At 31.7% G+C, this 12,765-nt stretch overlaps 1 long non-coding RNA gene across 3 annotated transcripts; it reads right to left on the reverse strand.

The window, feature by feature from the left end:
* Nucleotides 1-879: 879 nt before the first annotated feature.
* On the reverse strand, nucleotides 880-12,488 carry LOC127705721 (uncharacterized). 3 transcript variants are annotated; one of them, XR_007983945.1, is made up of 4 exons: nucleotides 12,457-12,488; nucleotides 7,824-7,917; nucleotides 6,244-6,310; nucleotides 880-2,827 (listed from the first exon to the last, which is right to left on the reverse strand). It is a non-coding gene; the product is annotated as an uncharacterized LOC127705721 (long non-coding RNA). The 3 variants fall into 3 exon arrangements; XR_007983944.1 differs by lacking the exon at nucleotides 12,457-12,488 and adding an exon at nucleotides 8,862-9,085; XR_007983943.1 differs by lacking the exon at nucleotides 12,457-12,488 and having other exon boundaries at nucleotides 7,824-8,282.
* Nucleotides 12,489-12,765: the final 277 nt, after the last annotated feature.

A 12,765-nucleotide genomic window follows, 5' to 3' on the forward strand; every position in this document is an offset into this window, starting at 1 on the left:
GTTCGATATTGGTACAGGCTTTTGTAATATAAACGGTATGTATATGTTGATTTTATAATCTTACAATTGGGTCGATATATATCGATTCTCCTCATGAGTCATTAGATATTTCTTCATCAGATATATCTCCTGTTATGATTTAAAAGTTGTAAAATATTTTCACATCGCATAATTATTCTTACTAATTGCATTATCAGTTAGGTTTCCTTAGACGTTACACAATACTTTTAACAGCAATAATATATATATATATCTAACGTTACAGCTATATATACGGGTGCTACATGTGGAGCAGGATCTTTTTACTTTTCCGGAGCACAAGAGGTCACCCCCAGTTTGTGGTGGGGTTCGTGTTGCTTAGTCTTTAGTTTTCTATGTTGTGTCTTGTGTTTTATTATTTGTCTCTTTGTCTTTTACTTTAATGGTCATGGCGTTGTCAGTTTATATTCGATCTATGAGTTTGAATGTCCCTCTGGTATTTTTCGCCCCTCTTTTAATCAGCCACACTAAAAGTGTAATATGTTCCACAAAAGTCCGTCTGTACTGTCTGAACTTGAGCATTACGATTCTGTGAATGATACATCAACCCTCAGAAAAATGTAAATGTAAAAGGATCAGTTAGGGGTAGTGCCCCGAACGATTATTGATCCTAAATAGCTTACTAATCTCAGCAGGCATATATAAATGAATTATGCTAGCCGGGATGAAATTAATGTTAGTTTGAATTACTTAACAAAGTTAAATGCCAAATTGTAGCATTAAAGAAACTAATAAGGAAAGACTGTTTTAATACGATATGCAAAACTGCATATTTAACAAACAACGTTTGTTTAACTTTAACTCAATGGGACAACTCAGGAGGAAAATAAATCTAGAACATTTATGACATATATGTTTTAATTAAATTTAGAATTAAAGGGAGAAATAATATATTAATTATCAATTTCCTTTCTCCATCTCGTATATAAAAAGCTCATCAAAGCAACCCGGTTTATAATTTGTGTTGTTGATACACGTTTTACATATATAAAACTCATTAGTGGCGTTCAAACCAAACCATGTAATGCCATTTCATACTCGATTTTTACGAGCACTTAAGCTGAATGCTTGCCAAATGCAATCTTGTGTGACGATAAAAATTGTAAGTGATTATAATTATTCAACTTTTAATAAACAATAAATTTGTAAAACATAACATATCAATAGTTCTTAATGTCAACACAAATATGCTGACTACTGAACAGGTGAAACATCACAGTCATGTCATTTCATTGTATTTAGAGTATAGGTGTTTATATACATATTAACCATGTTACGGCCATATTGGTCAACTTGAAATTCTACGTCCTGGAAAAATTATTTAAACTTTAGTATATGAGTTCAAAATTCGAGATTCGGTTTCAATATCTGAATCAGTCTTTCCGATGAGAGTTTTTCCTTATTAAACTATCAAAGCCGTTTGATGTATTTTAAAAATAGTGAAATACGAGAGTGGAATTACCAAGGGGATAATCGAGATAGAACAGCTAACTAATTTCGAGCATATATTAAAAAAATACAATTGATGCGTTCGAAGCGCTTTTCTGATTTAGACTGAAAGGCTTATAATTAACAGTGTGAAAGCTGAAGAATTAAAGGAACATGTACACTAGGTTAATTGGCAGACAATGATTGATATAATTAAAAAAAGTCATAGTTTATCATACTCGATAAATGATATTATATAGACTGCCGTCTTAGCAATATATGTAACCTTGCATTTCTGGATTCCTAAAGTGTACATGTATGTTGTGCATAAACTTTATGCCAATATGTCATCAACTTGTATTTTACTTGTGTATAGTGTCAGTAATTTAGTGTATTGCTTTTGCGAGATGTGTTGTAAATGTATTTAAAACTTTAGAACCAACAAAGAAAGTATAACATGAAAACCTCCACCACTTTAAAAACGACATATTCGGATTAAGACATGCATTACGTCAGTAGAATGTAGGAATTAGCATCTGCATTGTTAGTTCAAATTTCAGGACAAAGCAATTTGTTCTTCATTACTGTTCTGGTTTATAATAATTTCTTGTTTGATACCATATTTGAAAATGCATTTCCCTTCAACTTTCACATAAGCTGTTCCATCGATGTCTTCTACAAATATTTCACCTTTTGCATCTGTAAACTTATCTTTCTTTTGAACTAATATTGTTCTTATTGGTGCTCTGTATTCCATCAGATATCTGTTGTTTTTTCTTTCGTAGAACTTAACTATAACTTCTCCTTTTACTGCAACCTTAGTAGTAAAAGTATACGAACTTTGCTTTTATGTTATTTGAAGTTTTGCAGTAAGCATAGATTGCTTTTCAACTAACAACATACCTTCTGCTGACCAAGTCATTGTTCTTTGATCTTCATTAACCAACGTATTTTCAACTGAGAAACCTTTAGAAAACCCACATGTCGTCTCTGCTATATCGGCAGGAGCAGATAGTGTCAGGCCAACATTGAAGCCAGTCGTATAACCTTTTGTTATTGAGCTCGTGCAAGTTCCTGTAGTCTGTTGTTCAGTTTTCAAGGAATGGTGTTGCTCTTTGTTGCTATTATTTTTGAATACTGATTCAAATAAAATATTTGATTCATATTGAACTGTTCTTGGATCTGAATATTTTAGATTCGTTGGAATGAACTTTACACCTGTCCAATCAAAATCTAACCGAACCTTTTTTACTGCCGTTGGAAAATCCTTTTGTCTACGATCGCTGTACCATTTCCAAGCCGACTCTTTAACAACGTTTTGAAGGTCGACAATATTTTTAGATATTCCTCCAGTGGCAGTCTAAATAGTAAAGGGTATATATGTTACAGAACAATATGGAATTCAGTAGAATTTAAATTCTACCAGTTCAAATTGGAATTCTAATTTTTACAAGTAGAAATTTGGAATTTCGACTTATACTTAATAGAATCTAGTACTTATTAGATTTCCATTATCTACTGTAGATAGAATTGGGATATCCAGATAATCGATTCTACTGAATTCCAATTTGGACTGTGACGTATACATGTATATAAAAAGCACAATGATGCAATTGCATAATACATACAACTTTTATTTAGTAAGAAACAGTCCTCAAAAAGAGAGGCCAAAGATACCAAAGGGACATTCAAACTCATAAGTCGAAAGAAAACTGATAGTGCAATGGATAAAAAGAGAAAACGACCAACAGACAAACGATACTACACAAAATAAAACAAAGAAAACTAAGAACTGAGCACAAGAACTTCAATAAAAACTGGAGGTTATCTCACGTGTTCCAGAAAGGTAAGCAGATCCTGATCCACTTCCAGAAAGGTAAGCAGATCCTGATCCACATTTGGCAGTCGTCGTGTTGTTCATGTTCTACAAACCAGGTATTAAGTTTAATTCGGTAGGTCACATTCGGGGAAAAGGTTACGGGATTGTAGTCACGACATTTGTGAAACGGATATTCCATAACGGTCAACCAACTCATGATGACTTCCATAAATTTTACGAAGGGATGATTTCAACTTCACCACTTTGAACTCTTGGTTTGATAGCTTCCATGTGAGCAGGAACCCTCTATCAGGAAAATCGTGATGGGACATACAACATCTGGAATATCGTATCAACTGGGAGAATAGTCAATAGCATGGAATGGAAAAATCATTTAAATCTTGATAGGAAATACTAACCCTGGAATATCGTATCAACTTGGACTAATAGCCTATAACATCGAATGGGATAAAATATGTACATCGCTGTAAAATTTAAATTCTTTTTAACATGTTTAATTTTGTTTTCTCTCAATCGATTTTTGACTTTTGAACACCGGTATACTACTGTTGCCTTTATTAAATGTTCATTTATTAAGAATTTACATGCAAAATGTAATGGACTGAATTCCACATACACAACGCTCGTTCAAAAGTTTGAAAATAAAATAAAGTTATAAACTCCAAGGAGCATGTTTGGCTATCTCTGTCATATGTGCATAAAACTGATATCAAAATCAAAATAGATAAACATTAAGGTTCAATGGGCATTGTTAACTATACATCTTGGTTTTGTTAATGTTATTTTGCTAATCCTTTTGGTTATTTAGAATTTACTCTTTGCACATTTTTTTAAACGTTTCCGCATAGAAACAAAAATATGTGTTAAAACCATCATGTAAGGCCATTATTCCTGTACTGAGTTAAGGCAAATTTTCCTGCTGATAATTATTCCTATGCAGTTCATCATTATTTACCATAGTTTTGCATAGGATGAATAAACACCGGTCTAATAATGAAAAATCCGCCATTCAGGATTTTGTATAACCATGTTAACTAACCGGACCAGAATCCTTCTGTATTCTTGAAGTACGCATCACTGAAAGAAATTATCACCATACTAATGGCTCGATACTCAGTACGCCTTTTCGAATAAATAGAAAGAAAGGAATTAGGTACTGCAATGTCATACGGTTGTAATAATACCACCAAATATGTCGGAAACTTGTCTAGTCCAGCAATCAGTGATGTGGATGTAATGCGTTTATTCATGACTAACTTAAGATCCAAACGTAGACATGGTCAAACATATTACCAGCGTTCTACTGTTAAAATATCTTCCAAATCTAGATTATATTTTGGTGGAGAGATTTGATGCCCTTCTCTCCATCATCCGCTTGAGTTATATTATAACATTCACACCATTCTATTGTCACTGCTTGTTAACGTTTGAACATGTTTAAGAGGTTATGACTTTGAAAAAGGATGCATAAATATGCTTATACCGATATACAGACTAGTGCGTCCAATATGTGATATACCCAAATCTCGTATATTTCAGCCAGTAAGATCAGAACCGCGTTACACAATGATAATGGGAAATTCCTTTCAACATTTTTTTCTAATGAATGCTATCGAGACTATAAACATCGGTTATGTTCTTCGTCAAAAATAGTAGCATCTGCAATTCCGCTTTATTTTCAAAATCAGTCTGTTCCTATTGTCTCCTATAGTTACACCAAATCTATTGCAACTAAAATATTTAATTATAAACAAGCATTGCAGGATTTAGATTAAGAAGAATACTTAAAAACCCCTCTTACATGTGATTTGTCTTTTTCCATATATCAAGAAGCCCTCTGGCCATGCAATTACTGGTGATCTAAAATTCAACACGAACATCTCAAGAAGATGATATTCATTTAGGGAGCCAAAACAAATAAATTGGAATCAAAACTTTAAAATCATTATAGACACATGATAGATTATGTGGAGGATTACGCTAAACCATGGGCAAAACGAGAAAAATGTTGAAATAGACACTCTGTCAGAATTGGTTAAAACAATTAAGTGTGTTGATTCTACTTATTATACCTTTGTATTTATATCTACTTATTTCTTACTTTCCTGAAATAGTGTATACCATATAAGGTATATGCAATCAACCACAAAAAAATGTTGACGTCATTGTCAATTTTTCGTCACTTGCGAATATTGTGTAGACGAAACGCATGCCAAGCGTAAACCTGGCATCCATGGAATTAATAATATGATCAACTTCACTTTTTTGTTGGCGTCTATTTTTAATTAATGTGTATGTTTGTGATGTATCTTTACGCAGTTGTGGGTGCTGGATCCTAATTTTTGTCACATTAATCTTTTTTTGTCTTTTAGAATTACTTACTCAATTTTGTTAATATAATGGAACTATAAACAAACTGCCATACAAGTGTAAGGTTGACCTAGCTTAAAAACCAACTTTAATCCATCATTGTCTTCGGGAAATGCCTGTACAAAGTCAGGAATATGGCAGTTAGTTATCACTTGTTCCGTTGATTGATAGCGTTTGATTTTGTCAGTTTGTAAAGACTTCCCCTTTTAGAATTTGCCTTTGACTAGTAACAAGTATAAAACAACGGTGAACTACTTTGCCCCTTAACGAATACAATAACATTTGTTTATAAACTTCAAATTTAAAAATTCTACAAAATGTGCCATTAAATAATGCAAACACGAAAACATTGTCTACTCGTGGTAGTAAAAATGAAATCATTTGATTTCAACATAAATCATCTTAAGTGAATAATGTTTTAACTTGATATGATGAACAAATATACCATCAATGTTAAAGGCAACTAATAGACAATGTTTTGCATCTTCATACATATACATCTACTACTTTCTCTAAAAAAAGGTAATACTTAGAGATATTGAAACATATAAAAGTCAACATCTTACATATGTTTCGATGTCTTGTTTACTGAAACAGCGCCCCATTATTGAAACTGGCTGTGTACAAAGAAATCTGAAAAATACCAAAGTAGTACAGGTAGGCGAAAACTATGTTATATCTAAAAATTTTAAAAATTCGTATGGATTGAAAATATGATAACGTTCCACAAAAATTAAAACTAAGCTTTTTTTGTCTTTCCTTTTTGAAAATTAAGAACCATGGTCCTTGATATATTTTTAAAAAGTAGGAGTACAAATACTTTAGCTATTAATGACGATGGTAATAATAATCATAATAATCATAAAAGTAATACAACAAGAAGAAAAGGATGTATGGGATTACAGGCTCAGTTTTAGCGATCTTTTTGTGATATCAATATATTATCAAATGAATTCAAAATTTTGAACTTTTTTTTCTAACAGTTGCGCTTCAGCATTACCCTGTTGTTGTCCTATTTAATGCCTCTGCCATGTTTTAAGTCATATAATTTCTCGAAATTTATATATTTCATTATTAAAATGATAATGACAATAGTACAAGGGTGATTATTTTTAATTAAGTATGGTTGTGTACGTAATAAAATGAACCGCGTGCTTATTCATCATACGATTTAATAGCAAACAAAATGGTTTGTTTTGTTTCTTTGTTGAAACAGTTATTTTTTTTTATAGTGATTAAGATTATATAAAAATGTTGACAACTGTACCCCAATTTTTGACGTTTTTACCTACTATGTCTGTTTGTTTTGATCATTGTTGTCAATAATGTACATGTAGAAAGTATTTACATTTTGCAAAAACAGATGATATCCAAGTTCAAAAAGGGAATGTTCACACATTGTTGTCAATATAATGGATTGTCATACAAGGAAGAGGTTTAGCTAGCTATAAAACCAGGTTTAATCCCCCATTTTCTACATAAAGAAATGCCTGTATCAAGTCAGGACTATGACAGATTTTTTTTCAATTCGTTAGATGTGTTTGAGCTTTTGATTGTGCCATTTTATAAAGGACTTTCCGTTTCGAATTCCCCTTGGAGTTCGGTATTTTTGTTATTTTACTTTTTCTGTGGAGGTTATCAAGATCAGGCATACTTTTGTATCACGAATAACTTCATTATAAGCCGATTTCGTCTTTTAAAGTATAAATTAAAATATTTTTAATTAAACAATGCTTTAAAATAAAAGAAAAACTTAACAAGAGTATGGCGTTTCTTTGTTACCATTGAAAAAGACGTCATAAATAAAATTCATAACATTACTAAAGTAGGATGCGTTTCTGTGAATTTGCATAATAAAAAGTTATATATAGTTAAGCCTTCAGTCATGACGCCAATGATAAAGGCATTTCAAAATATACGGATTGTTTTTACGTTAGAATGGTTTTTCTTAATACTATGATTTGTAAAACTTAAAACAAAAAATGATGGCCTTAGTACAATTGTTTGTAGAATTTATTTTGCAAGAACATTCGGTATTAAAATAATTTATTTTTACAGACCTCGTCTTCTTTCACAGTATCAAAAGCCTCATATTATAAAAAAGACTGTATAACAAAAATAATTAATTTAGATTAAAGTAACTTACGTTTGTAGATTTTTAAACTTTCTTTATGATTGCTCTTACAGAAAGTATTCAGTTGTGATATGCGTGGTTTAGCAGTACAGTAACAAGAAGTTCCCTGTTAAGGAAAACAATCAACTTTGCATATATCTATACATTGTTCATATATTGCCAAATATTTAAACAATGTATGTTGCAGAAACGTTTGAACTTTAAATATCTTTGGTGACACTAGTACAACGACCAAATTCCCTAAAATACTAAAATGCATGTACAATGTACTGTTATATGAATACGTCCTCAACAATTGTAGCAAATCAATAAAACGAAAAATAAATATAAAAACCAATAAAAAGAAAAATAAATATAAAATCAATATGAGCTCAAAATCAATAATTTTTCACATTATCCTGTTCCTGTTCTTGTAACTGCCAGTGCTATGTTGGTAGTCAAACGATTGCCCGCAAATGTGTATACCTGATTACCCAAAAAACTAAAAAAATAGGGACAGCCATACAATGATAAGAAAATTCGTTATGCGGACTTCGTCCTCTTTTACTGGTAACACCTGTCTCACAGTACCGTTTAAAACTAGTTTTAATTCACCATTTTCTACATTAGGAAATGTCTGTACCAAATCAGGAATATGACAGTTGTTTTTAATTCGTTTGATGTGTTTGAGCTTTTAAGTTTGCCATTTATAAGGGACTTTCCGTTTTGAATTTTCCTTGGAGTTCGGTATTTTTGTTATTTTCATTTTTTTAACTGATATGGGCAGCTCAAACAATTTTCCCGTCAAGATGTATTGCATTGCTTAAAGAATTAAATAAATCAAACCGTCGTCCATTTACTGTCTATTTGGAATTTTAAAGTCAGATCTTAATTTCGCATCTAGAAGTTGTACTTCAAATACTAAAAATAATATTCAATGGACCTATCTAAAGCTTTCGAATACATATCTGTGTTTTGTGAATGCATGTAAAACTTTTCTCATTTTGATTAGGCTTGTCTTTTCAATTCGAATTCAACATATACAAAATATGGCAATTTAAATGATCAAACCTGATATATTTTCTACACGTTGTGTTCATCTGGATTCTCTGCTTGCAAAACTGCATATTTGTAACGTTAAATATTTTTCATCCAACATATACTTGATAACAAATAATAACTACCAAAGTAACAATAACACATAACATGTATCATTTCTGCATATGAGACTGGCGTTAATTGTATTACGAAAACCGTAGTAATTTCTCGATACTGAAACTCATCTTTTTTTTAATATGAAAATATATCTTTTTACCTGGTAGAACAATTTTTCATAAAATCAAATAAACGCATATTAAGGCATGAACAAATTAGCATTGAGACAGCTGTTACTATTGTTGCCTCGTGTAAGCCTAATCGATCCGAGTGTGGGATGTCATGTTATCGTCTGGGTCACAGCAAAAGCTGATTGATTATGTATTGTAGTGATGTACAAAGCGGATGACATGCCTGCCAATGGACTATTGATTATAACCTGACTCTAGGTATTTGTCTAGTACACAGCCAGATATTTTTTTCTTTATTGTTGTATCAATAAATAGTATAATGATGAGTACATGAAGTTAAAATATCCATTCGCTTATCTATAACTCAAAACAAGACTTGAAGGACGAACGGTTGCCTATAATTGCTTACATCCCTTTTATTTGAACTTTGGTGGATAGTTGTCTCATTGGCAATCATACCTATCTCCTTGTTTTTATATTGCAGTCATGTTCTGTACAAAACGAGCGCCAGTTTACATGCCAATTTTTTTCTGCACTATTAAGACGTTCCTTAATGCATACTAATTTGAAGTACAGTCGCCGCTTTTAGAATAATGAAAGGTTAATTGGTTTTTTTTTCAGTAAATGTGGAAATTTTAAAAAACGGTACTGTTATACATGAATTTCATTTACATATGTATTAATTGTATTTTTCACGAGTATAGAAAACTAAGTGTTTTTCTTAACACATTTTTGTAATATTTTTCTTTTGACGGCACCTTTTGAATCAGAGAGGCAAAAGATACCAAAGGGACATTCAAACTCATAAGTTGAAAACAAACTGACAATGCCTTGCCAAGTTAACAAATCAAATAAAACACAAAAAAATCAATACTTTGTGTCACAATGAATGAACGATTTTTTTTCTCATAGATAACATATCGTAGGGAAGCAATCTATTGCGACAAAACAAGTAAAAAAAAGAAACCTCTTTTAAATTCTTTAATGCCTTAATTTTGACAAATGGTATAATGATAGCATCTTAAAGAAATCTTGATAATATTGCCGAATGTGTATTTTAAAATTGAATATATTGTATATATTTTTTTATTATCTGCCTCGGAACGTTTTCTTCCATACACGGACGCAGTTTTCAACTGATTTTTACAGTTGGTTCTTATGTTGTGGTGTTACACCACTGTATCTAGTTAGAAGGATGGTTGGGCGCCCGCAAGCATGTTTTAAAACGCCACATTCGGTATGTGCCTGTCCAAAGTCAGGAGCCTGTAATTTAGAGGTTGTAGTTTGTTACTGTATATCATATTTGTTTTTCGTCTATTGTTTTGTACATAAATCAGGCCGTTATGTTTTTCGCTTGAATTGTTTAACATTTTTTTCATTTATGGACCTTTTATAACTTTCTGTCCGGTATGGGTTTTGCTCATTGTTGAAGATAGTACGATGACTTTCAGTTGATTACTTCTATGTCATTTGGTCTTTGGTGGAGAGTTGTCTCATTGGCGATCATACCACATGTACCACATTTCTTTTATATACAAATCTTATACATAAGCAAACTTTTCTCCTATGTTACTCTATTCAAATGTTGATCATAGAACAGAGTACTCGATTAACCGAATGACAGCCTTGCTCTTGTAACAAAATATCTGTTCGGATAAACCCTTAGCCCTTATCTCAAAAGAATGACAATGTTTTGTAAAGAGGCTATTTTGACAGTTCGTGCAATTTACGCTAAATTTAAGAGGTTTGGGGCCCTAAAGCAAGCTCGTTGAAAAAATCAATAATACGAATAATTATGTGTAACATATAACTTTCTTTCAAACATCCAAAATATTTCGGAATACGTTTTGCTTTTCATATTCGAAGGTCAAACAAAAGACATTATCATACCTTCTCCTTCGAAAATAATTATGATAATAGTGAATGACTTTAAATACTTAATAAATAATTTGCAGGCCAGTTGCAGATGAATGGTAAAAACAATGGATAGAAGAATTTTTGATAAAAATAGGTTGTGGGGAATATTAAATAAAACCGCAATCAAACAACCAAACAACATTAAACGGTATACATACAGTCTCCAACAGTTGACAGTTGCCTATATAATCATTGTCTTTCATAGTCTAAACAATTTGAAAAAAAAAGTAACCCATTTGTATACTATATTTAAAGAATACCATGATATCAAAAACATTCAGTAACAAAGGAAACATTTGGGATATATCGCTAAACGGGATTAATTAAAGAACCACATTTATCTAACTACTATAGGAGGTTTAGAAATAATCCGAGTTCATTTAAGAAAATATTATATTTTAATTTTAACATAAATTGTGTACCTTAGTTTGACAGCTATAACGAAATTGTCATTCAAATGAATCAGTGAAAAATTACATAAGATATCACCAAACAATATATTTTCGTTAAACAATGATTACATACTTTGGTTTCATGTCTTCTGAAAATATAAAGAAGCATTTTATTTTTCCAACTCGAAACCATTTTATAAATATGTTCACATATTCAGTGTTATGTTAGATTTGAAGGTCAATGCAAGTTTAAAATGCCTATTCTATGTTTTGAGAAATCGTTGACAAAGGTTTAGTTTTAATCACACCTGTTCGACTTTGGAATGATATACATGAATGTTTTATTTGGAATGTTCTTTATCTGGAAAATGACAGATCCTGCATTATTTTATCAGATATGTAGAAGAAATGAGTAAGAATGCTAACGTTTTACATAGCTCTATATCGAGAACTAGCATTGCATCTTTTGATCGGTGCCTAACATTTGTTTTTATTTTTGTATTCGTCCCTACTAAATCATCAAGTCAGCCACGCAACAATATTGTATTGCACAACCTTACCACCAAAGACAGGCAGCGAATTTGCTGCGTTGAGATTAATGTTGCTGACTAACCTTCACTAGGACCAATATGATGTACACATGTACCTTACTTGCTGTTCAGGTTGGATGGACGTTAGCTGGGAACATATATATATATTATTTTAATCATTGTTGCAACATCTCCTCTTGCCTTTGAGAATGCAAATTAGAATCAAGATACAAAAATCTAGAGAATTTAATGACAAGTTAGAATGGCAACTGAAAAGGTCTGTTTTGACCAATTATGTATGTTATGGAAATGCCAGAAATGTATTTGTTTGCATCTAGATTTAATTTTCAATTAGAAAAATACTGTTCTTGGAAGCCAGATCCATTATCTGCATTTATTTATGCTTTTTGTATAAATTGGTTAAATTTTCTGTTTGTCTATTTGACTCTTCCTTTCAGATTATGAAATCTAATGACCTATCAAAATCAGAGAGGACGGTGCCAGAGGGAATAATACTAGCTCTTTTATGGCAGACACAAACCTGGTTTCCAAGACTCATGCAGTTGTTCACAGACAATTCAATCGTTCTTCCAAAGAGCAATAATATTTTGAGTCTTCCTCACGATCCGCAGTTTGTTCATCCTTTACACATGAAAAGGAAACTAATTGCATGTCCAGTGTCAGGAGAAGATTCAGAGAACGAGGATTTTTTCATGAAACAGTCCACATACTCATGTCGTCTTGGAATCTAGATACAAAGAAACAGTACCAAGTGTATATCAGAAAATGGTTTAAATATTGTAACAAAAGACAAATAAATTGTTTTCAAATTTTTGTAGGAACAGTGCTT

This window comes from Mytilus californianus, unplaced genomic scaffold (assembly GCF_021869535.1).
Source record: "Mytilus californianus isolate M0D057914Y unplaced genomic scaffold, xbMytCali1.0.p SCAF_6, whole genome shotgun sequence".
NCBI classification, from domain to species: Eukaryota; Metazoa; Mollusca; class Bivalvia; order Mytilida; family Mytilidae; genus Mytilus; species Mytilus californianus.